Source organism: Wyeomyia smithii, chromosome 3 (genome assembly GCF_029784165.1).
Source record: "Wyeomyia smithii strain HCP4-BCI-WySm-NY-G18 chromosome 3, ASM2978416v1, whole genome shotgun sequence".
NCBI classification, from domain to species: Eukaryota; Metazoa; Arthropoda; class Insecta; order Diptera; family Culicidae; genus Wyeomyia; species Wyeomyia smithii.
In genome coordinates this window covers 246,870,602-246,895,538 of record NC_073696.1, presented here as the reverse complement: position 1 = coordinate 246,895,538, position 24,937 = coordinate 246,870,602, and the positions used below count along the sequence as shown (strand labels likewise).

General features: G+C 37.0%; 1 protein-coding gene across 3 annotated transcripts in view; it reads right to left on the bottom strand.

The window, feature by feature from the left end:
- The window catches only part of LOC129731693 (dopamine D2-like receptor), a 738,323-nt gene that overhangs the window by 198,996 nt on the left and 514,390 nt on the right, over window positions 1-24,937 (bottom strand). The window lies entirely within an intron of this gene.

Sequence of the window (24,937 nt, the reverse complement as noted above, 5' to 3'; positions counted from 1 at the left end):
AAAGGATTGTCACTACAGACACTCGATGTGTCAGAAAGAGATGCCTCTCTTTTCCTCCCCGCAGCGATGCGAGGTTTCTTTTTCCGTCCAGCCATTTCAGGTGATACGAAAAAAGTTAAAACAAATGTTAAATTCAAAAGTAGGTAGTCTTGAGAAAGACTGATGGGAAATAACTTTCAGGTAATCTTTAAAAGACACACTGACAAAACACAAACTTTGAAGCTATAGGCAGTCAAAGACCAGTCCACAAGCAACCGAAAAAACGTCTGATCTGTAGGACAGTTCAAGACGCACTGTGACTACGAATGTGTTACTATTTATCTCTGTGTTCTGATGTGTACTATCGATCAACAATTAGTTTCACTGCAGTTGATGCATGTAAATCGGTTGGGAAGAAAAATATCACTTACATAGCAGAAAACACAATTATGGGTCCAAATACCAAACGCAATTTATTTCATTGTTTTAAAAGCTTGATAATAAGTTATCTTATTCAGTCTTGATGCATTATCAAGTAAAAGTAATAAAAATAGCCAAAATATGGACTGACCCACAATTGTGCACCGCAAAATGTAACATTACTATAATTATGGGTCACTTCACTTATTGCACCGAGCAAAATCATAGTTTTTAGTGACATTTTCAACTGTAAATCATTTTAATCGCATAAATGAGGTTACAAATGAGTTATAAAAAATACCACTGCTAATGAAAATTGTTCAGTTTCGTGAGAATAGACGTTTTTGCGTAAAAGTGACCCATAATTGTAGCTGACCCATAACTGTGGAGACAGTGTACTTTGCGCTTGCTTGATTGAAGTCTCTGTTCCAAATTCTAATAATTCGATGGATTGATAGTTATTTTCCAATCCCTGGAGCTGAAATAACTATGAACCATTGGTTTCTTGTAAAAAGGTTCTATAGTAACACTAATAACAGGAATCATGCTTCATCCTGTACAGCTCCCAATGCTTGCTCTAGCCTGACGAAATTAAATACCTAAGCGCTATAAGTTTGATAACATACATTACTTTCGTGAACGAATGAATGGCAAAGCGTGAAAAATACTACAGCCCTAGGGTTGTATGAAATGGTAACGTGGAACTAAACACTGTAAATAGAAGGATTTTTAGTTACAAAGATTACCGAATCTGCAGACAGCAACAATTCGTTTGTTCTGTGGTTTAAGTATTTTTTTTTTTAATACGTAGCCTCCCCATAAATTTTCTTTTTAGAAATATATTGAGCAACACTCGAAAGAACTTCGATTACACTTAACGATATTGTGTAGTGTTTTTTGTGCGAACAACATTTATTTAACAAGGCACAAGCGTGTCGTTGTTATTGTAAAAGCACCAAGAATTTCTCGCAATGCCTCTGAATCAGAAATAACTCTATTTCCTCATAAACCAAATCCAACAATACCTACGTTATCATAACACATGATTTTGTCTTATCGTATAAATCTTATTATGGAAATAATATCGAAGCCGTTACATAGGCTCACTCATAGGGAACATTAGAAGATATGTTGAACAAAATAATCAACAAGTTCCAGTGAAAAATCAAAACAGTCAACAATTCAAAAGAAGTTAAAGTACGAAATGATTAGTTTCTGTTTTTTGTTTGACAATTTTTTTTTTATTTGCCAACAATTACATTCACTGTATAACGAAGCCAACTAATATACGTAAAAATATTATTTGTTAAGTTGAAAACAAAAATATATGATCTAAAAATATTGAAATGTGAACAAATATTCTGAATAGATCCTAGTGAATCGACAAAATATTCAGAAGCATTCGCTGGCTCTTAAGCTTCTATAAATTTGTATTTCCAGAAATCTACACTTTCGATCACGATCATTTAGTGATTATCGAAGAGAAAATGCAAAAAAATCTTATGACCATCGCATAAATGCTCAATTCTTGTTGAGTAGTTTACTTTTTTTTTCTAACGTAACCATTAGGGTGGGGAAAAGTGATCAATCATTCAGAACCATATTTTTTTGGTTACTTTTGAGGTCCCAAACAACCCTAAAATTACCTGAAGTCGATTGGTTTTGTCTCCGCTTGGCGCATTGCATTTCAAATTTGTATGAAAATTCATATGGGAAAACCTACTTTTTTGCATTTAACTTTCTAGAGAGCTCAATAATGCTCTAATAATGCACTTCATTGTGTTAAAGTATAGTATTTTAGATACCTAACAACTTTGCAGAAGACACTGAAGAGCTAGAATGTCCCTAAGAAGAGCTATAGCTGTTCAAAGTTGAGTATGTCGATTTAAATGCAGAAAATCTTGTTTTCTGCCAACATTACCAATGTACCGGCGTCAGTAGGAATCCCATCAGAAGTAACCTGTCGTAACGAGTTTATGCTCTCAGATGGACAAAGCAAACAAATTCAGGTCAAAAGTCTAGGCGTAAATAGAATCTACAACGTGTTTCAGAGGTTACTTCTGATGAAAATCCGACTGACGCCGGTACACTAGCAGTGTTGGCATAAATTTCGACATAAATTTCGACATACTCAACTTTGAACAGCTCTAGCATTTTTTGGCACACTCTAGCTCTTTAGGCGGCATCCATAAATCACGAAACGCTCATAGGGGGGAAGGGGGGTATCCTCTAGCGTTACGATTTGTTACACAGGGGGGGGGGGGGAGGTGAGTTAAACGTTACGTAACGAAAAATCTCTGGAGAGATACGAGCATTTTAATCAAGAAAATCCTTTTGCAGCGTTACGTAATTTTTATGGGGGGTAGGTGTTGGCGTTACGTTTCGTAACATATGGGGGGGTGGGGGTCCAAAAATCGGGTTTTTTGTGTTACGTAATTTATGGATGTCGCCTTAGTGTCTTCGGCCAAGTTGTTAGGCATCAAAAAACCTACCATTTGAAGTTATGAAACCTATGGTTTGAGCCATTTTTAGCTCTTTGGAATGGAAAATGAAAAAAAGTTGGTTTTTCCATACAAATCTCCATATAAATTTGAAATGCAATGCGCCAAGCGGAGACAAAACCAATCGACTTCCAATAAATTCAGGATTGTTTGGGGCCCCAAATAGAACAAAAAAACTTGGTTCTGGCTTTCTGCTATCAAGTTTCGTTTTTTCCATATACCGATTCCCCACCCTAGTAACCATATTCATGAGATAAACTTTTAATCACTATCAATGCAGCAACATTGCACTTTTTCCTTGATTAGAAATAGAAGTCGTGTACCACTGCAATGATAGACGACGAGAGACCAGCGGCACTCTGCTCCACATAATATGTATTTTATACTGTACGGTATTATTGCTTTTACCAGCATGTTTTCTTTCAAGACATCAGTTTTTATTATGCTTTGACAGCAGGTTAAGAAATTGTTCAAGTAAAAGGCTTGTTTCAAAACTTTTCGAAATATTTTCACCTTCGAGACTTCAAATTAGTCTAAGTTCATGGAAGCATACTTAAATTGACCTGTTGGAATGGGGAAACTCGGTCGATTTTTTTTTATATTGAAACAAAAAATATCACATGGAATGGTTAGTGTCCATTCACATCGTCAGTGCTAGGAATGCTCGCGTGTGATTGGTTCATTGTTCGCGTAAATTTTCTTGTAACTTTTTATCAATTTGCACCGTTGAGCAGTGAAATACTAATGATGACTAGCATATTATAAAATTGTTACACGTTTTATCTACACAACAATATATTGGTTATTGTTATCCATCATGTGGTTATGCTGTTATTATCGTTTGAAATCTGACGTAACATTTGCCAGTTTCGTTTCCTATTTTACAGAATGCATCCCAGTATAGAAAACAAAGACGTAGTCCCACGTCAAAAATAACACCAGCCGAATCTGTAGAAAGTTAAATTTGAGGTGAGGGCAACTAGATTCAATTCAGTATCACTGCAAAGGGTGAGAGTGAGTGCACACTAAGCTTCACTCCAAGTGTATTCCAAGTATTGAATGTGAAATTTCGGAGCTCTGGCCGCGACCTTCCATCTGTATGAAATTGTCTTTGAAAAAAAAAAAATCTGTTTCCTTCCTTTTATACTTGGCTTAAGATAGAAATTTTTTGGGGAGGTGACGCCTTGTAGACAACAAAATTAAGAATAAAACGAAACATTCGAAAAATAAACACTAAGAGGAAAAGTTTAAGTCCAATGCGCATGTGGCAGAAAAAACTGAACTGCTTCACAATGGAATAATTTTGGGGCGCTTTTTTTAATTTTCTTGTTAATTTTTAATATTTTTCTTCAAGTTAATGTTACAGTATTAACTTTCACTCCAGATTTTATTCACGATTTTTGACGTAGAACTACGTTTCTCAGGAAGTTCCCCTACGTAAGGGGGTAGAATTAAAATCTAAAAATGAAACAGGAGAAATATATGGCCAATTCCAAAAGTCTATGAGTCGATTAGCGTTCAACGGATTTTCATCATTCTTGCAGAAGTCTATTAGATAATCATTTAAGCATCCGGCAAATGTAGAATTATGCAGATTATGAGAACTATTGTGCTATTGAAATTCGTCAAGCCCTTAATACTTGCTTTCCTTAACACGGTCGATAGAAAGTTGTACCTAGTTACCCGGTAAAGCACTCTTTGGGATATACAAGACCCAGCTTCTGCTCAAACCAATTATTTTACTAGTGGATTGTGGGAAGGACGGTCCCAACTAAGTAGCAGCTGGTGGCAGCAGCGGCAGCGGGAGCAGCAAATTTGCTGAATTTTCTTTTTGCTAAACGAAATCATTATACTACCAGATGGTAAGAAACAGATGGCCACTAGGGTGTCCCAAAAAAATCGATGTTGAAAAAGTCAAAAAGTTATTTATAGCATTTTTGTAGAACAATTCGACTTTCTAAAAAATTGTCTTAAGGTTGCCCAAACGAGATCTATGAGAAAAATAACTTTTTTAACCCACTCTTCTGCACTTTTTGCAAATCTGTTCGATTCCTGTTTTTTGACTCCCAGAGTTCATTGAACTTCACAAAAAAATGAATTTTTCTAGTAATTTTCAGATAAAACCCTTCAAAACACAAATAAAAAAAATATGCTCAAGAACTGAAATTTTCATTGCAAAGCGGGATTTACAAAGAAAATTTAAATGAAAAAGATACTTGATATCTTATTAAGGAGCAGAGATATTGGCATTTTTCTATGTGATGGAAAACTATGAATATTAACAAATATGTTAAATAACTGTTTTATTTTGGAAAATAAAAAATAACGTTCAAAAAACAAATGCATTTTTGGATGGCTGATAACATAGTACAGCGGTTCTCAACCTTTTTTTGTCCGCGTACCCCTTGGCGATATTTTCCATATCGATTGTTTGGAATGTTCTCGCAGAATGGGAGAAAATAGTGGTAGATCATGTTGTGGTAGTCTAGTTCAGGTTTCAAATTGAACTAAGGTTTGTTTGATTGCTACAGTCATGTTTTAAGAGCAAGATTGAACAATAAATGAAGTATTACAGTGATAGACATTCGTTTAGCCGAGCATTGATAATTTTAAAAATGCTCGAGAAAAAATATCAACTGCATTTTCTATTCGATGTTACTTTAGTCGTAGCGGTAAAACACTTCAACCGCTTTCACGAAAACGATTCAAGTCGCGCTTACACACACACTGTTCGCGTTGCGGTGTTTTTTAAACATTTAAGCAACGTTTTCGTCCTAGACATTCGTTTAGCCGAGGCACGTGGAATATTTGCTTTTGTACAACGATCGTGGTTTTTTAAAGAGGTTTACAGTATATTTCGACTAAACAACGTTCAATCTACTAGGTGAGTAAAAATTCACAGTTCAATTTTGGTTTATTGATGATAAACATTGGAATATCAGCAATGGCGAGAGATAATCGGTTGACGGAGGAAGAACGGCGTATTATAATGCTTTTTAAGGTGGACGGTCACTCCAATGTCTCAATCGCGCGAAAAATTGGTCGGTCTGTGAAAGCGGTACGAAATGTCCTCAAAAAAGGCTCGAAATATGGCATTAAGCGTCCTACCAAAGGGAACACCAAAGTTTCGTTGAGGCTGAAAGGTCAAATAAGACACGAAGCTACACGGAATCGATTGTCGTGCTCCCAGATAAAGGTAAAACTGGATGTTCCTGTGACTCCCAGACAAATTGCCCGAATTTTAAATGAATTACCGAACATAAAATGGAGGAAACTTCAAGGGAAACCGAGGCTCGCCCTCATACATAAGCAGAATCGGCTCAAGTTCGCAAGGAAATACATGGAGTGGAAGGCGGAATGGCGTAATGTCGTGTTTTCTGACGAGAAGAAATTCAATTTGGATGGACCGGACTGCTACAGTTTCTATTGGCATGATTTGGATCAAACCAGTGTTGTCAGATCGAAGCGAAATTTTGGAGGTGGAAGTGTAATGATGTGGGGCGCCTTTTCTTACCATGCGAAGCTTCCGATTTGTTTCATTTCAACCCGAATGAATTCCGAAATGTATCTGGAGCTTCTGTATGACGTTTTGATCAGCCATTATAAGAACAACGCGAATGAGGACGTTATTTTTCAGCAGGATAATGCGTCAATTCACGTCTCCAAGCAGTCGAAGACTTGGTTTGCTGAGAAAAGCATCTCATTACTGGACTGGCCAGCTTGTAGTCCTGATTGCAATCCCATCGAAAACCTCTGGGGAATCAATTCAAGGGGTCAATTTGAATCCGTTTCCAGCCTTAAGTCAGCAATTAAAGAGTGTTGGGCTCAGGGGGAATCTATCTGTCAAATATCGTGTAACCGTGACCAGCATATTTGGCAACAAGGCGTCCACTTGTTTTGGTTTTTGTTTTGATTGAAGTAAAATTTAGTAGAATTGTAACTCCAGAAATCGTGGAAAACTTTTATTCATACTGCGTTGCGTAGTGAAATTTGGTGGCAGCAGCCTGCAATTAGCTGAAAATCATGAACTTTCCTCGCCACACAGGAAATCTTTTAAACGTCATGGACCAACAAACTTCATGGACCAGAGTTGATCTGCGATAACGCACACATATATGAATTTTGACAGCAGTAAATCCCCCCTGGTTGGGCTAAAATAAATTTGGCGACACTGCAAAAGCTGTCCGATTTGATGCCAAATCGTATTTTTGAAGTAATTCGGAACGATGGTGGTCATACTAAACATTAATTATAAATTCTCTTCGAAATTATTTGTTAAAACTTTTATTCAGATTAAATTTTCATTATTCGGCTAAACGAATGTCTACCCATTTTTCCTATTTTTCCCATTCTGCTATGAAAATCCGAACTAATGGTTTGTTTCAATATAAAATTGGCTGTTAATGGAAGAGATCTATCCTACAACAGCAAAGACTGCTTAAAATTGTGTTTTAATTTTGAGCCACAGAGAAAAAAGCGCCTCGGCTAAACGAATGTCTACCACTGTATAAAGAAAAATTGCTTTGTCCGCCATTACTGATTTTTTTTTCGCGTACCCCCTGAAGGCCTTCGAGTACCCCCAGGGGTACGCGAACCCCAGGTTGAGAACCGCTGACTTAGTAGAAGGTTTTAAAATTCGGAAAAATCTGCGAAAAAAGTTGAAACGAAAGTTGTGATTTTTAGTGCATTCTAATAAAAAAAATCAATGTTTCTCGTAATATGTAAGAGATATAAACATGATGTCTTCAATAGAGTTTCTTGTTTTAAGATAACCTAAAACTTTGTCGAAGACACCTTGCGTCTATCTTATTCTGATTGAAAAATAATTTTGTTATCTCACTCATTGGTGGATTGATCACCCATCTTTCTTCATTAAAAGATGCATTTTTGAATGTCATGAAACTTCTTCGAACATACCTTATGGCTATTCCAACATTAGAATCACAATTTAGGAAATTATACGCCAAAACGGCAAAATTAAATACTGTGCAATGGAGATATTGAGCTTCAGTGGCGTTTTTGACAAAATGCATAGTTTCGCATCACATGTTAAAACGCCAATATCTCAGCTTCCCGATGAGATACCAAGGATCTTTTTTCATAAAAAATTTCGGCTTGAAAAAACTACAGTTCTTGATCAAAAAATTTTTTTATATGTGTTGTATATATATGTATCTGAAAATTATGAGAAAAATTCACTTTTTTGTGATGTTCAATTGGCTCTGTGAGTCAAATAATTGAATGCGATGCTGAACCAAACCATGCAAAATTTTCAAAAACAATCTCACAAAAATAAAACAATATATGGAAAAATTTAGGAATTGAATTGAACTTGAAAAAGCGCAGAAAAGTGGTTTTGTAGCATGGAAAAGTCATTTTTTCATCAATTCGTTTGGGCAACCTGAAAACGATTTCTTAGAAAGTCGAAATGTTGAGCATGAGCATGATTGACCGCCCGCGGTTTCTACTCCGTTATTGCCAGATCAGCTGTAATTACACAGAGAACCAACGGATGATGCTTGGGATTTTTTAGAAAGTCGAAATGTTCTACAAAAATGCTATAAAAAACATTATCTTTCAATTTAAAGCTGAGAACCTTGACTTTTTCAACATCGATTTTTTTTTTGGGGCAGCCTAATGGCCACTTTCTCTAATGAAGCTTTGAATGACTAGTTTTGGCAACAATGCTTTGGTCCTGGCAATCAAAACCTGCCGGCCATTTAATTTTCAGTGTGAAAACAGCCTTCTATTGTTTGTTAGGGTACCTCAATCCCCACTGTCAGGGTAGCACAGAATTGCGATCAGCTAATTCATCAGATAATTTCTTTCTTTGATATGCTTTGGCTTCGCACTAGAACTTAAAGTGAATTGTTATTTCAAACTGCAGGCACTCTGACTGTTGCAACTTGTTAGCACCGCATAGTGTTTGTTCCACTCCTGTTCAGTGATGCTGTATTTATATGTGCAAATTAAAATTCGGAAGCACTTCAACTTCTCTTTGGCATTAAACTTCAAAATAATATACAAACGATTTTACGGTTGTAAACATTACTTTTCAGTAGCCTTTCGAACTCCATCTTTATGTTTGTCAGTAACACGCAACAGAGTTATCAAATCTCTCCCTTAGAAACGTTACGTAATTCATGGATCTGGAATAATTTATGGAATTTTACCATACAAGTTTCGAACAACATTAAAGCACTATCAGTTCTTTTTTTGAAATTATTTTCAATCAATTTATACCTGAAAGACTTTTGCGTAAAAAGCTGACCTATTTGTGAACTTTTTCTGACCATTAAAAGTAGTTTTCGGTTCTACTGTCCTCTTGAAACGTTCTCAAGGAATATATATAATAGTTGAGCAATTTGTTGGGCCTATGTTATCGCTACATCGCTCTTCCAATCCTTGGAAACTTTTCACAAAAATCTAGAACTTTTTTATTTTGGATTAGTTTTCTTTTCATAATCCCAGAAAAAATATTTTCACAGGCATACCAAACCTATTTTATTTTCTACCTTCCATGACACTATTTTCCATTCGAATAAACATTCGCCAGTATTAAATCTATAATCTCCAATATCAGAAATCAGTGATACCCTGCTCCGATTCGCTACCCAACGAAAGCTTGCCGAGGACGAAAACGAAGCTGTGATGCAGCACCCAAAGCATTGTACCAACAAACCTCGGAATCTATCGAAATCACAAACAACCCATAAAAATGGCTCCCCAGCCGGTGGACTTAAGCCGACGATCGAGGAAGTGTTTATTTGTTTGTTTTTTCAACCAGTCGAGAACCGAAGTGCGAAAATCGTCACGGACTGAATTTTCCATTTCCCTCCTCCACTCACAACTGGAACTTAGAAGAGCACTGTTGGGCATGGGCGTCAACATCAAAAGGGTTGTGTATGAAAGAGTACAATTGTTCTGAAAAATCATTTTTTAATTCAACAAATGACTAAAACTAGGATTAATTTTCAAAAATGTAAAGGACATCACTAACCACTTTGGCTACGCTCATGCAGTTGTAGTGTTTTGGGAGCGAAAGTTTTTTGTGTGCGCCATCTTACATCATGATGATGTTGTTCCCAGGTCTAGGAGCCGAGAATATTGATCAATAATTCACAGCAAAACTTTATTAAGCACCATTCGGGGCCGGAAATGATTGTTTTTTCTCTCTTTCTTTCACTCTCTGGTGTGGAATGGTGATGAATTATAATTAAATTTTCTCACGAAACACGGAGTGGGCAAAGAAACGAGTTCGAACTTTGCGTGTCGCATAATGACTTTTATGCTAATGCAAACGGTCCGCGGAAAAGTTTTTGGATTTGCAGTGTTTTCAGTTTGTCGTTCAATTTTAGCGACTTTGACGAAAGCAGTTTGAAAACATCTCGATGGCACGCTTAACCGCTTCTCAGTCGGTTGTTCTAGATATGGTAATTGAGTTTTTTTTTTAAGTTTGTCATCTCGTAATTTTAATTTTATTGGCTAGCTATATGATTGCGTCTATCAACAAAATCAAATACCTTAAAAAACTCATGAGTTTGAAATAGAACACTCAGTCTACTCAATTAACTCTCCGAGTTGCAAATGACTTTATTTCCCCAATGACAGTAAGCATGTAGAAAACTGATATCGCACAGAACCAGCCATCATAAAACCTCAGTACTATTGAAATAGTCCTGTCATTAAGGCCTGTTGCCTGAATATCCTTTTACCAACGTAATCCGGAAAGACCGACGAATAATAATTACCCGACTCTTCTACCCAAAAACCGTAAACGGGAGTCTTTTCAAGCCGCCACTGCACTGTATTGGTAAGAACGGTAAAGTTCGGCTGAGAAATCAAAATGTACCCATCCGAACATTTATGACCCACCAACGCTCGTATCATTTTATTGCTCCAGCTGTATTTATTTATTTACTCTAGGAAAAAGCAAGGGAAAAAATCTTCCGTAATTAATAACAGCGCAGTTTTCGCAAATTACCGCACGAATCGAGCTGTACGATAATAACATTCAATCAGCAAGTCTCTTTATTGGTGCGTATGCCCCAGCAGCGAAACATTTCACTTTCGACCAAACTCCCTAATTGCTAATTTAAGTTAGGCCCTCCACACCGGTGGCGATGCTGCTGCGGAAGTTATAATCGCATCACATCAGTGATAAAAGTCAGCGCAAATTTCGGGAAAACAAATTTATCTCCCCTCCGGAGTTATTTAATTCGCCGCCAGAACGTTCAATTATGAAGAATTCGCTTTCTTCATCAATTATTTGTAATAAAATTGTTGCCTTCGCCTCGCTCGGCTGTGTGCGACGATCTTTACGGTTCGTTTGATGCTTCGGTACAGCTTTTGCAAATTGTTTATTCTGGCACTTTGTTGCTGCTGCTGCTGCTTGATATAATTTAGTCAATCCTGCTACCGAAGGGTCGTCGGTTATTGTTGTTGACGTTGCCGTTGTGGCAACCACTATGAATTTCTTGCTAGACATAAGTTGGAGTTTTACGACGGAAAGTGAGTAATTTTTTAGAAGAATTCTTAGTAAGTATTTATTTATTTTTTTTTTAAAGGGGGGATTTGTTAGTAGCTTAAGTATTTATGATAAATATTAGTAAATAATGAGTATGTGTGTCCAATCACAAATGGTGACTTCTCAACACTGTTAGAAATTTGTAATTTTAATTGTTAGGATTTGTTTGTTTTCGCAATTAGGACTTATCATTCGTAGGGATTTAAACCTACTTGTCAGAAAAGGGGAAGTAAACTTACAACTAACTTAATTGCTAACTTATTGGCTATAAAGAGAGCTTATCGTAGCAATTGAGGATTGCAACGATTTTTGTCGAAAATTGTTAATAATTTTATTTGACATAGCTTCTAATGGTTCAACACCAGTAAGTCTATGTAATTCGAGTGTACCAAACCAAGGAAGACGCTTCTAAATCATTTTCAGAATTTTATTCTGAATCCTTTGGAGCGTTTTCTTCCTTGTTGAACAGCAACTTGACCAGATCGGTACAGCATAAAGCATTGCTGGTCTAAAAATTTGTTTGTAAATCAAAAGTTTGTTCTTTAAACAAAGTTTAGAATTCCTGTTAATGAGAGGATATAAACATCTCGTATATTTGATGCACTTGGCTTGTATACTCTCAATGTGCTCTTTGAAAATAAGTTTTTTATCATAAATTAGTCCCAAGTACTTAACCTTGTCGGACCAACTTAAAATAACCCCATTCATCTTGACAACGTGATTATTGTTTGGCTTGAGGAAAGAAGCCCTAGGCTTATGCGGAAAAATTATCATTTGAGTTTTAGAAGCATTGGGAGAGATTTTCCACTTTTGCAAGTAAGAAGAAAAAATATCTAAACTTTTCTGCAATCGACTGCATATGACACGAAGACTTTTTCCTTTTACGGAAATGCTTGTGTCATCGCAGAACAATGACTTTGTGCATCCTGGAGGCAAATCAGGAAGATCTTAAGTAAATATGTTGTACAGGACTGGACCCAAGACTGAACCTTGAGGTACACCTGCTCTGATAGGAAATCTGTCAGATTTTGAATTCTGATAGACAACCTGCAGAGTTCGATCAGTAAGATAATTTTTTAAAATTTTGATTAGGAAAATTGGAAAATTAAAAGTTTGCAATTTCGCAATCAAACCTTTATGCCAAACACTGTCGAATGCTTTTTCTATGTCTAAAAGAGCAGCTCCAGTGGAATAACCTTCACATTTGTTAGCTCGTATCATATTAGTAACTCTGAGCAATTGATGAGTTGTGGAATGCCCATGGCGAAATCCAAACTGTTCATTTGCAAAAATTGAATTTTCGTTGATGTGTGACATCATTCTGTTAAGAATAATTCTCTCAAACAGTTTACTTATTGAAGAAAGCAAACTGATTGGTCGATAACTTGAAACTTCAGCTGGGTTCTTATCCGGTTTTAAAATGGGAGTAATTTTTGCATTTTTCCATAATTTGGGAAAATATGCAATTTTGAAGCAGCAATTGAAAATTTTCACTAAAAAATCCATTGTGCTCTCAGGGAGATGTTTGATTAGTATATTAAAGATTCCATCGTCACCAGGTGCTTTCATATTTTTGAAGTTTTTAATAATTGATTTAATCTCATTCAAGTTGGTTTCAATTATTTCTGCAGGTAAAAAATTCTGGGAAGAAATTAAATCAAATTGACGTGTGACTTCATTTTCAATTGGACTCACAAAATTCAAATTTGAGTTATGAACACTCTCAAACTGCTGAGCAAGTCTTTGAGCCTTTTGTTCATTGGATACAAGAAAACGTTCACCATCTTTTAAAACTGGAATAGGCTTTGAAGGTTTCTTAAGAATCTTCGACAGCTTCCAAAATGGTTTTGAATATGGTTTCAATTTTTCAACTTTAGTCTCAAAATTTGGATTTCTCAGAAGAGTAAATCTATGTTTAATCTCTTTCTGTAAATCTTTATAAATAGTTTTAAAAACAGGGTCACGAGAACGTTGATATTGACGTCTGCGGACATTTTTCAAACGAATTAGAAGTTGAAGATTTTCGTCAATTATTGGTGAATCAAATTTCACTTGAGCCTTTGGAACAGAATAATTCCTGGCATCAACAATTGCACATTTTAATGCGTCCAAAGCGGAATCAATATTCACTTCGTTTCGCAAATCAAGCTCATTATTGAAATTTCTCTCAATATGAGTTTTGTATCTTTCCCAATTAGCCTTGTTATAATTAAAAACAGAGCTCATAGGGTTTAAAACTGATTCATGTGATAAAGAAAAAGTTATTGGAAGATGATCAGAATCAAAGTCAGCATGTGTGATCAAATCACTACATACATGACATTGGCCTTCAATGAGCGAGCATTCCAATTAAATATTTTAATTGCTTTATTTAAAATCATTGCTAAATTTTAAATTAGAAACAATTTTAATTGTAAAATTTGTGCCTATTTGAATGGCTTCAAACATTGATTTTGCCTGCAACATGGCGTTCATAAGATCGAACATTGCCTGTTGCAAAAAGAAAGTTTACCTGCCGTAATAGGCCCCAGGCAGTCGACATTAGAAAAAATATTATCGGCAGCAAAATTAGCTGGAGTAATAGGTGTACAATTATTTTCTAGCGTGTTTTGCTTACCCATATTAATGGTCATTTTCGAACTACCAACACTAGGCGGTATAATGTTCGAACTACCTGTAACCTGTGCATAAGTTAAACGGGTATGCAAAGGAGTAGGAAAACTATGCGTCACTGGTACGCTTGGAGAATTTTGTTTTGAAGTTGGTTTTAATTGAGAAATTGAATTTTGTTTACCTTGCCTTGCCTTAACAATTGCTAAACGGACTGGGCATTGATAAAAATTTAACATATGGTTGCCGTTACAATTTGCACAGCGAAAATTTTTACTCTCTTTCACAGGACATGTGTCCTTTTTGTGAGAAGAGTCTCCACAATTAAGACATTTTTGGTCCATGTTACAGAATTTGGAACCATGGCCATAACGTTGGCAAGTACGGCATTGGGTGATATGCTTTTCACCTCCGCCATACTTCCTATAAATTTCCCACTTTACACGCACATTATACAAAGCATGTGCTTTTTCGAAAAATTTTAAGTTGTTAACCTCATTGCGGTTAAAATGAATTAAATAATTAACAAGGGAAATTCCAGTTCTCTGACTGTTTTCGCCTCGTGATTTTTGTTTCATTAGAATTACTTGGGTAGGGGCTATGCCAAGTAATTCTGTTAAAGTAAGTTTGATCTCATCAACGGTTTGATCGTTGGTGAGACCTTTCATGACAACCTTGAACGGCTTGGCGTTCTTGGTGTCATATGTAAAAAATTTGTACATCTTGTCAGTTAAATGCTGAACAAGACGATCACGACCCTTAACTGAGTCGGCTAATAAGCGACATTCACCTCTACGGCCAATTTGATAGGTAACTTTAACGTCAGAAACAAACGTTGAAAGTTCCTTTTTGAATATATTAAATTCAGAAGAAATAGTTACCACGATAGGTGGAACTTTCTCCTATTTTAAAGATTTTATATTTTGTATAGTTTCATTATTAATAACTTCCATTTCACCAGCTTCTTGCTCAGGCAAAATATCAAAAGGATTGTCACTACAGACACTCGATGTGTCAGAAAGAGATGCCTCTCTTTTCCTCCCCGCAGCGATGCGAGGTTTCTTTTTCCGTCCAGCCATTTCAGGTTATACGAAAAAAGTTAAAACAAATGTGAAATTCAAAAGTAGGTAGTCTTGAGAAAGACTGATGGGAAATAACTTTCGGGTAATCTTTAAAAGACACACTGACAAAACACAAACTTTGAAGCTATAGGCAGTCAAAGACCAGTCCACAAGCAACCGAAAAAACGTTTGATCTGTAGGACAGTTCAAGACGCACTGAGTAAGTATTTATTGTTGATGTTTTTAACCCACCTATATAAAAAAAATTGATTGAATTGATTGATGAACAGAAGAATAAATGAAAATTTTGTTTCTGTTCATCTCAAAACTTCCCAAACAATTATTAGATATTGTTCACTCAAAACTGTACATCTGAATTATCTAAATACAGTCCGCTAAGTTAACCAGCATTCCAGCCAATTTCCCGACGAGAAAGTCCCTGAGCTGGTAACCAGCAAAAACGATTTTTTCTGCAAACAAAGAAATGAGTAAGGGAGTCACTGGAAAAGAAAAATGAACAAGTATAGTAAAAGTAAAAGTAAAAGTCATTATTGTAATTTTCAGCTATGCCGAGCATCAGATTCCCGGACTGTGGAAATAATGAATAGAAGAGAAAATTATGATGAGCGGAAACAAAACTTTCCATCACGATTTTCTTCGGGGAATAGAACCAGAAAGTTTTGGAATCTACGTGGGGAGAGCGCTAAATTTCTCATAGAAACAATATGTCTGATTCTGGTTTAGTTTCCGCTATGATTGAACTGGAATTGTCCATGACCACGAAATTAGCCAACGATTTAATTTCAGTAACTGTGTTATCCCAATAAGCATAAAAGAAACGATTTCGATCGAGTATTTATAATTTGACTGAATTAATTTGACTTTGTGCTGTTAGTAATTTTTGTTTCTTCACGACTACAATTTTTGTTTGTGTAAAATATTATGTCTTTCGCCCAATTGTACACGTAGAATTTTTCCTTGTTACTACGAAAGCATCAACGACAACCGTTCGCGTTTGTTACAAATTAGTTACTTAAAAAGTGAAAACATTCATCAGCAGTCAAGAAACAACACATATTTTGCACACGGTACTAGTTTCTTTCATCTCCAATCAGCTAGCTGGCATCTCTATTCCATTAGCTTTGCTTCATTGCAGCTAACATCGCAGCGCATCCACGAGTTGCGGGCCCTACTGAAAGATGCTATGTTATGCATAAGAAAAAGTGGCGGTGATATGCTATCTCGTTTACACACACGCTGAGATGTTAGCTCTTCAAACATGGCGCGATGCCAGCTAGCTGTCTCCAATGCATCCGGTGTGGGTATATTAGAAAGAATATGACAAGAATTGTCAGGTCTATACAGTATGCAAACTTTGGTGGTTTCAAGGACTTCATATACTTCTTGAAATCACATCGCTATCTATAAACTAGGTTAAAAAATGGCTGGGCAGTGCGTACACCCGTACTAGTTGGCATAAAATAGACCCCAGTGTGGTCCAAAGCAAACTGCCCAGCAACTCCTATCCCTACCTCTACGTGGTCTGGAATACGAGCAACCAAGGTAAGATCGGCGAACCGGTGGAAATTTGGTCGTATGCTGACAGCGAAGGGGGATTTTATATCCAGCGTGATACACTATAAAAACACGTCTTTACTCTTGGAACTTACGTTTACTTCTGAGATCTTGTTCGGTGTATATATCGGGGTGAATCCGAATGTCACGGTTTATAAAGGTGGGGTGAATTGATACACTGAACCATAACAGGGGAGCTATTCTCCTCGGACAGTAGCTTGCCTGAGCGTCTGTTCTTCATGTTAGGGGCGGCTCAAACAGCGTCTGATCCGTAGCGGACGGCTGAATTACGAAATGCGGTGTCTTGCCAGCTACACCCAAGACGGCAGCCCCGTCGCAAGACTAGGCATCCGCAGCCCTAGTAAGGCAGCATGCCCTTACCTAGACGATGAAATAAGGACGTCGATTGGAAGCTCGGTACATGGAACTGTAGATCGCTGAACACCCCGGGTGGTGACCGGATTTTGCTGGATCAGCTAGAACCCCGCCACTTCGACATCGTTGCGCTCTAGGAGCTTTGCTGGAAAGGAGAGAAGGTACGGAGGATTTGTGACCGCAAAATACAGTACTACCAGAGAGGCGACAACACCAATGAGCTGGGTACCGGCTTTATAGTGCTAGGCAGGATGCAGAGTCGTGTGATCAAGTGTCAAGCTATCAGCGACAGGTTGTGTTTGTTGAGAATTAAAGGCCGGTTCCACAACTACACAATCTTTAATGTATAGGGTTCCCATTTGGTCGGAGTTAAAAATCAGGACAACTTTTTTCCAGCAAAAATTTGACCTAAGCTAATTTTATTTTTTTAGGTATCAATAAATAAAACACGTAATTTGAGATTTGCACTTCAAAATACGCCATAAGACTTAGATTTAACGTATTTCTCGAACGATTCAATTTTTCAACTTTGATTTATTAGGCGTTAGTAGATACCTGAAAATGCAACACTAGTAAACTGTTTGAAATAAACTTAACAATTGTCAAAAAACGTTTAACATTCTGTGCCGAACACGCATCAGTATCGGACGTGTTTGGTGATCGCTGCGATAGAATATGAAACAAAAGACGTGTGAACAAGTGTTGGCATTGTTTGCCTGGTCGAGTGAAATAAATCCGGGTTCAAGGTCGCGCCTTTGTGCAACTGTTTCGCATCGTGACTGCCAGCTGGTGCGTAAGCCGATTTGGCTGCTGGCTGAATTGTGCTACAGCAGTGGACGAGACACAAAAGAGGAAAAAGAAGAAGCCATCAGTTGACAGTTGAGTTGTATCGCTGTGTGGAGTGATCTCACACCTGGCTCGCTGCTGGTGGCTGTTTGGTGTAGCTGGCTGTAACGGCTGCAACTTCGAACGATCGGACAACCAACCTTACTGGAAGGGAGAAGTAAAAAGGTACGTGCCCTTGTCGGCGCTAGTGCGCCAGACTTAGCGGGATGGATGTAGATCCCTCGCCGCCCGCGCCACCATCCCCGAACCCCTCTGACCCTGACCCTTCTGTTACCCCCTCCCCTGTTCATTCTTCAGTCCCCTCTCGGCCCAGGCTTTACCCAGACGGAGCCCAGGGCAGCTATGCTGTCTATTTTCGGCCAAAGGCGGGACCGAAATCGAAACAGTTGAACCTCTTGCAGATTTCTAAAGACCTGACGAAGGAGTACAAGGGCGTGACCGAAATTTCCAAGGTCCGGCCTAACAAGCTCCGTGTCGTGGTCAGTAACCTGAAAGAGGCCAACGATATAGCTTGCTCTGAGCTCTTCACACGCGAGTATCGCGTTTACATACCCGCACGAGGCGTGGAGATCGACGGTGTCATAACCGATTCGAGTCTGTCCGTCGAGTGTATGCTGGAAAGTGCCAAAGGGTGCTTTAAAAACAAAACCTGTCCCGATGTAAAGGTGCTCGAATGCAAGCAATTGCGGTCAGCATCGATCATCGGTGGCAAAACAGTGTACACCCCGTCAGACTCGTTTCGAGTAACGTTCGCCGGGTCAGCGCTACCAAGCCACGTCTCGATCCACCGGGTTCGTCTCCCTGTGCGATTTTATGTGCCTCGCGTCATGAACTGCCTGAATTGTAAGCAGTTAGGCCACACCGCCGCCTACTGCTGCAATAAGGCACGTTGTGGCAAGTGTGGGGAGAATCATGCGGATGATTCCTGCAGTAAAAATGCTGAAAAATGCATTCACTGTGGGGAGAGTCAGCATGAGCTCTCGACATGTGCGGTGTACATGCAGCGCAGGGTTAAAATAAAGAGGTCTCTCAAAGAGCGTTCGAAGCGTTCTTACGCTGAGATGCTGAAGAAGACCGTTACCACTTCTCCCATTACATCAAACCCTTTTGATCTGTTGTCCTCTGATGAAACCGATTCTGACGATTCACCAGCGGGAACATCTTACGCCAATCCGGGGGAGTCTAGAAAGAGGAAAAATATTTCCTCTCCTAAACTTCCCAGAGAAGGTCCTAAGATTTCCCAAAGTGAAATGAATGGTACAAACAAACCTTAAAGTGCAGCGGAAAAACCGAAGCAAACCCCTCCTGGGCTTGCAAATTTAAAGTCCCAGAAGGAGTTCCCAGCACTGCCAGGTACATCTAAAACCTCAGTTGTTCCTGTTGCACTTCCAGTTGATGAAACAAACTCTGGATTAGTGAAATTTTCTGACATTGTGGACTGGACTTTTGAAACTTTCAATGTACCCGATCCAATTAAAATTTTTCTTACAGCATTCCTCCCAACAGTTAGATCATTTTTGGATCTATCCTTATGTTCGACGTCGCTACGGTTGGATTGCACATGGATATATATATATATATATATATATATATATATATATATATATATATATATATATATATATATATATATATATATATATATATATATATATATATATATATATATATATATATATATATATATATATATATATATATATATATATATATATATATATTCACTGGAATCCTCGAATCCAATCTTTTCTGAGAGGAAATTTCAGCAACGATTGCATCTTTACTTGAAGAACTGACCTAGTTCTCTCTGTTGTCTCCCGCGTGGCGGTTCATTTTGTTTCATGGGTAATATAGAGCACTGCATTCTGATTCTGTTTATGCTTCTTATGGTGAATATCGTGTACAGCACATTATCTCCCTTTTATTGTATGATGGAGTGAAAATTGAATATATACGAAGTTTTTCATTAGGAAGCCTGCATCTGAGTTCTTTACAGTTTTTAAATTTTCAAATAATTTTTTTTATTAAATTTTGATCAAATTGCTTTTTTTCTTTGATTCTAATCTGCTTAATGTTCGTTAGTGGAAAAACTCAGGTATTCATTGAAACACCTGTGATTTCTTCCCAAAGAACCAATTGACTGTGGATGATGTGGTATGAAAAATGTTCGGTTAATATGATGTTCAAGAACTTCTGTATTATGTTTTTGCCTTTCTCCTAGAAAGGTATAGCAATCACGTGCAAAACCGTAGATATAAAAGTGCTCCGAAGGGTCGATCGGCATATATCACTCGATTCGAATCGACGAGCTGAGCATTTTCTGTATGTGTGTGTGTCTGTGTGTGTGTGTGTGTGTGTGTGTATGTGTGTGTGTGTATGTGCAGTTTTTTTTCTCACTCACTTTGCTCAGAGATGGCTGGACCGATTTTCATTAAATTAATTGCAAATGAAAGGTCTTGTTGTCCCATAAGACCACATCAAATTTCATGGTAATCGGATGTTTAGTTTTGAGGCTATGTATCAAAATGTAAATATCACGAAACCTCATTAACTCAGAAACTACACAACCGTTTTGAACAAAATTGGTTTTTAAAGGAACGGGCTATCTTAGAAACTCTTAACTTTTGAGTTTTATAAAGATTGAACTGGTGGTCCAAAAGTTATGGAAAGAAACGTGTTCTAAAGACTGTTTAATCTCACTCATGTTTCTCAGAGATGGCTGAACCGATTTTCATAAAATCAGTGCCAAATGGAACGTCTAGTTGCCCCATAAGACCCTATCCATTTGTTTTGCAATCGGAGTCTTACTTTGCCAGTTATGTTCAAAAATGTGAAATCTAGCTATGAAAAGAAACATCCCGGACGAACACATACGATTCCTCAGGAATGCCCTGTATATGGCTCTAGGGTTCTTGAATAGGATTCTCTGCGTGTTAATAAGGGATGAGTATGAGGATACTCAAACTCACTTACTGTTCTCAGAGATGGCTTAACCGATTCTCACAAAATTAGTATCACAGAAGGTCTAGCTGCCTCATTACATCCTATTGAATTTCATTGTAATCGGACTGTAACCTCGTCTGTAATGTATTAACCCTCTCCCGCTCACAAGGTTTATCATTAAAATTTATAGCTTCACGTGAAAATTCAAGCTGAACACTTTGTAGACTAACTAAAATTACTGTCAACTGTAGTATTTTGAAGAAAATGCCCAGTTTATGGAACAATCGTAAGCACAACAAACTATTTTATGTCAAGATATGATGATTATAATTCTTGGTGCTTTAGAGTCACCATGAGCGGGAAAGGGTTGAAATGTGAAAATCACGAAACTTCATTTTCTCACAAACCACACAACCGATTCAAACAATATTGGTATCAAATTAACGGGCTAGTAAAGGGTTAACTAAAGAATTTTATAATAATTAGGCATGTGGTTTAAAAGTTGTGAAAAGAATCATGTTCCGATGACTTTTCAAATTCATTCAACAATTTCAACAATCTCAGTGTCAAATGAACGGTTTGGTTGCCATTTCATTTAATTATAATCGGACTTTTATGTCAACCATTACAGTTATCCCAGTATTCTGTGCTAGCCTACACTTTGTATTGATTTCTAACATATTTCATTAACTTTTAATAGCCAAATTTAGGTAAAGTGATCGTGAACAACGTTCACCAAATTTAATTTTGGCTAATACATGTTATTGACATATGTTAGAAACCAATATAAAGTCCATTGGCCCATAAGACTGGTTGGCCCATAATTCTGGGATGACTATATGTATTAAAATCTGAAAACAACGAAAGTCTATTAACTCAAAGACTACACGACTTATTTGAACATAACTACGGACTGTCTCTCAAATGCACAAATAACAAACCAAGGAATCCAGAAAAAATATAAGTTTTGACCGGAAGTGTTGCCAGATAAATTATTTTTGTATTTGAAAACTTAATTTACATTTTTCGGCAAAGGCAGCCATTTTGATTTTAAGTTTGATAATTTCATCGTGTTTCTCGGAAAATTTCACATAAGAAACAACTATCATTCCAAGGTAAAAAGAGCCAATCTCGAGATATAACATTTTTACGAAGAAAGTTGTAAACTTCGTAATTATTTCATTTTATAATTTACGGACGTAAGACATCGGGTGTCTTACGTCCATAAATTATAAAATAAAGTAATTACGAAGTTTACAACTTTTATCGTAAAAATATCATATCTCGAGATCGGCTCATATTACCTCGGAATGATAGTTGTTTCTTATGTGAAATTTTCCGAGGAACACGATGAAATTACACTGTGCTACAAATGAAAAAAAAAATGCAAGAACTTCTGAAGTGACCTAGTGTAGGTTGTAGGTCTTGTTGAGTGTAACATTCGCTCATACTAGAAATTTTCCAAACACCCCCAAAATCTGAAGTTATGGTCAAAATACGGTTTTTTGGACCTCAGCGCATGTAACATTTTTTAACTCAGTCATTTATCAACCGATTTTCAATATTAAAGCAGTTTTAGAAAGAAAACAAATAGAGCTTTCAAAATATATACAGGTTTGTTCTAATATTCATAAAACATGTTGAGTTATTTGAGTTTATATCTAATTTTATAGACTTTTTCACGTAATTTTTCAATTTAATTTTAAATTTGCCGTCTATTTTTGTGAGAAACATACCACAAATACACTATAATTTCGAAAGTTTATTCAATTCCGAATCAAATGAAATCAGTTTTGTGGAAATCGGTAGATATTTGGCTAGGTTATAATTTTATAAGAAAACCAAAATTTTTGACTTCTATCGCACATTTATTTCACGGTGCTACCAATGATGAAAAAATGCAAGAACTTTTGATGTGACTTAGTGTGGGTTATAGCTTTAGTCAAATGTTACTTGCGCATTTACTTGAAGTTTTTCAAATACCCCGAAAATTATAAGTTATGTTCAAATTTCTGTTCTTTACCTGAGCTCACATTTTTATGTTTAATACGGTTATTTTTCAACCGATTTTTTATATTTTGGCTGTTGGAAAGGCGAAAAATAGAGCATTTGAAACATATAAATATGTCTTAATATTGAAAACATATTAGCATTTGAAACATATAAATATGTCTTAATATTGAAAATCGGTTGATAAATGACTGAGTTAAAAAATATTATATGCGTCAAAGTCCAAAAAATCGTATTTTGACCATAACTTCAGATTTTGGGGGTGTTTGGAAAATTTCTAGTATGAGCAAATGTTACACTCATCAAGACCTTCAGCCTACACTAGGTCACTTCAGAAGTTCTAAATCGTTGTAGCACAGTGTTATCAAATTTAAAATCAAAATGGCTGCATTTGCCGAGAAATGTAAATTTAGTTTTCAAATGCAAAAATAGTTTATCTGGCATCCCTGCCGGTCAAAATTTATATTTTTTCTGGATTCCTTGGTTAATTTTCTTCAAAAATCATTTATCAGTATTTTTCGGACATTTTACGTCTATGAATTGTAAGAAAAAGTAAAAAGAGATTTTTGACAAAAATTGCGTGACTTTGCAATAAAGAGGGTGGTCCTAGAGAGCGAGGGGTATTCCAATCGATACCAAAATTGGGATCTTTCTAAAGAGACACTAGATAAATAATTCTCCCTACTTTGAGCAAAATCTGTGATGGTCGTGTCCAACTTTGTGCTTTTTCGTGGTCAGGCTTGTAAACGGTCACCATTTTCATTTGATCTCGCTTCCTTAGCGTGCGTCACAGTTGGCTTCCGCTCATAATGTTAAATAACCAAACCATCACCGCTTAGCTCACAGAAAGAAAAAGATAGTCAAACGACACTCGCGTATCCAAGAGATGCACACTGTCAATCGTTTAGCGACGTTATTTCGGCCTATTTCTGTCTACTTTGTTCATTTATGTTGAGAAACATTATTACAAGATCAATGATATAAATAATTTTCAGAATACACGCACTCAACGTGCGTAATTCTCATTTCTAGAATAAATGTCAAAATACGTTTGAGGAAAATAACGTCGTGATGGCGATACTCATTTGACATGTTTGTTTAAGAATGTATTCAGACAGTGAGCCTTGGTAGCGTCAGAGGAAGAAGAAGACGATTATCGCAGTGAAAAGTGGTTCTATCGTGACCATTTTGAAGCCTGTTCGTGGTCACTTCGTATGGAATGACCCATATATAATCCGACCTATATATGAGTACAGTGACGTTTCGAATATACCAGGAACAAAAAAAAATTCGCATCATATATTTGAAATATATTTATTTCATAGTTATGCTGTTGGCTACCAGAAATTCGTTATTTAGAGTGAAAAATAATTCCTGCAGAAATTATTAATGTGTATTTTTTTCTACTAATTGAAGGTTTTATGCAAATCTATTCAAACAAATGATAAGTTCAAAAGAGAGGCTCGATCTCACCGCTAGGTGGATTAGTTTTGTTTTTTTTTTTGTGGAATTTCTCAGTTGTCTTCTTGTTACTATTTTTTCCAATTTTGGGTGAATTTTGCGCGAAAAGAAGATAAAACAACGGATGAAATTTTCACTCATCCGAACTCCGGTATTCAAGTTGATAAAAATCATCATAAACTGGCAAGTAGAAGCAAAGCAAAGCAACACCTTGGTGCTACATTCCGATTTGAAACCCGACCTTCTGTTTTTTATACACAGACTACGCAGCCGCAGCAGGGCTAGCGCTCCGATCCTAATGACACTGAAAGTACTTCCCGAGCCGTGACTCAAGCCTACGACAACTGCCTTGTTAGGCCAGCATCGTACCACGAAACCAGCTGAGAGGCAAGTATTTGAAAAAAAAAAAAAACTGAAACTGTTTTAATGAAACATTGGCATCTCTGTCGTCGACCAGAGTAACCGCACCCATACTGTTCTATTCCTAGGAATGCGCCATATACACAACACGTGTTAATCTAGTGAGTGATAAGAGTAGGCATCGTTTAACTTCGATTTACTCCAGCCGTGGTTGGTTGAATTTGACAACAATGGCCGGTGTTTCACTTCATACTTCTACATACACAAGT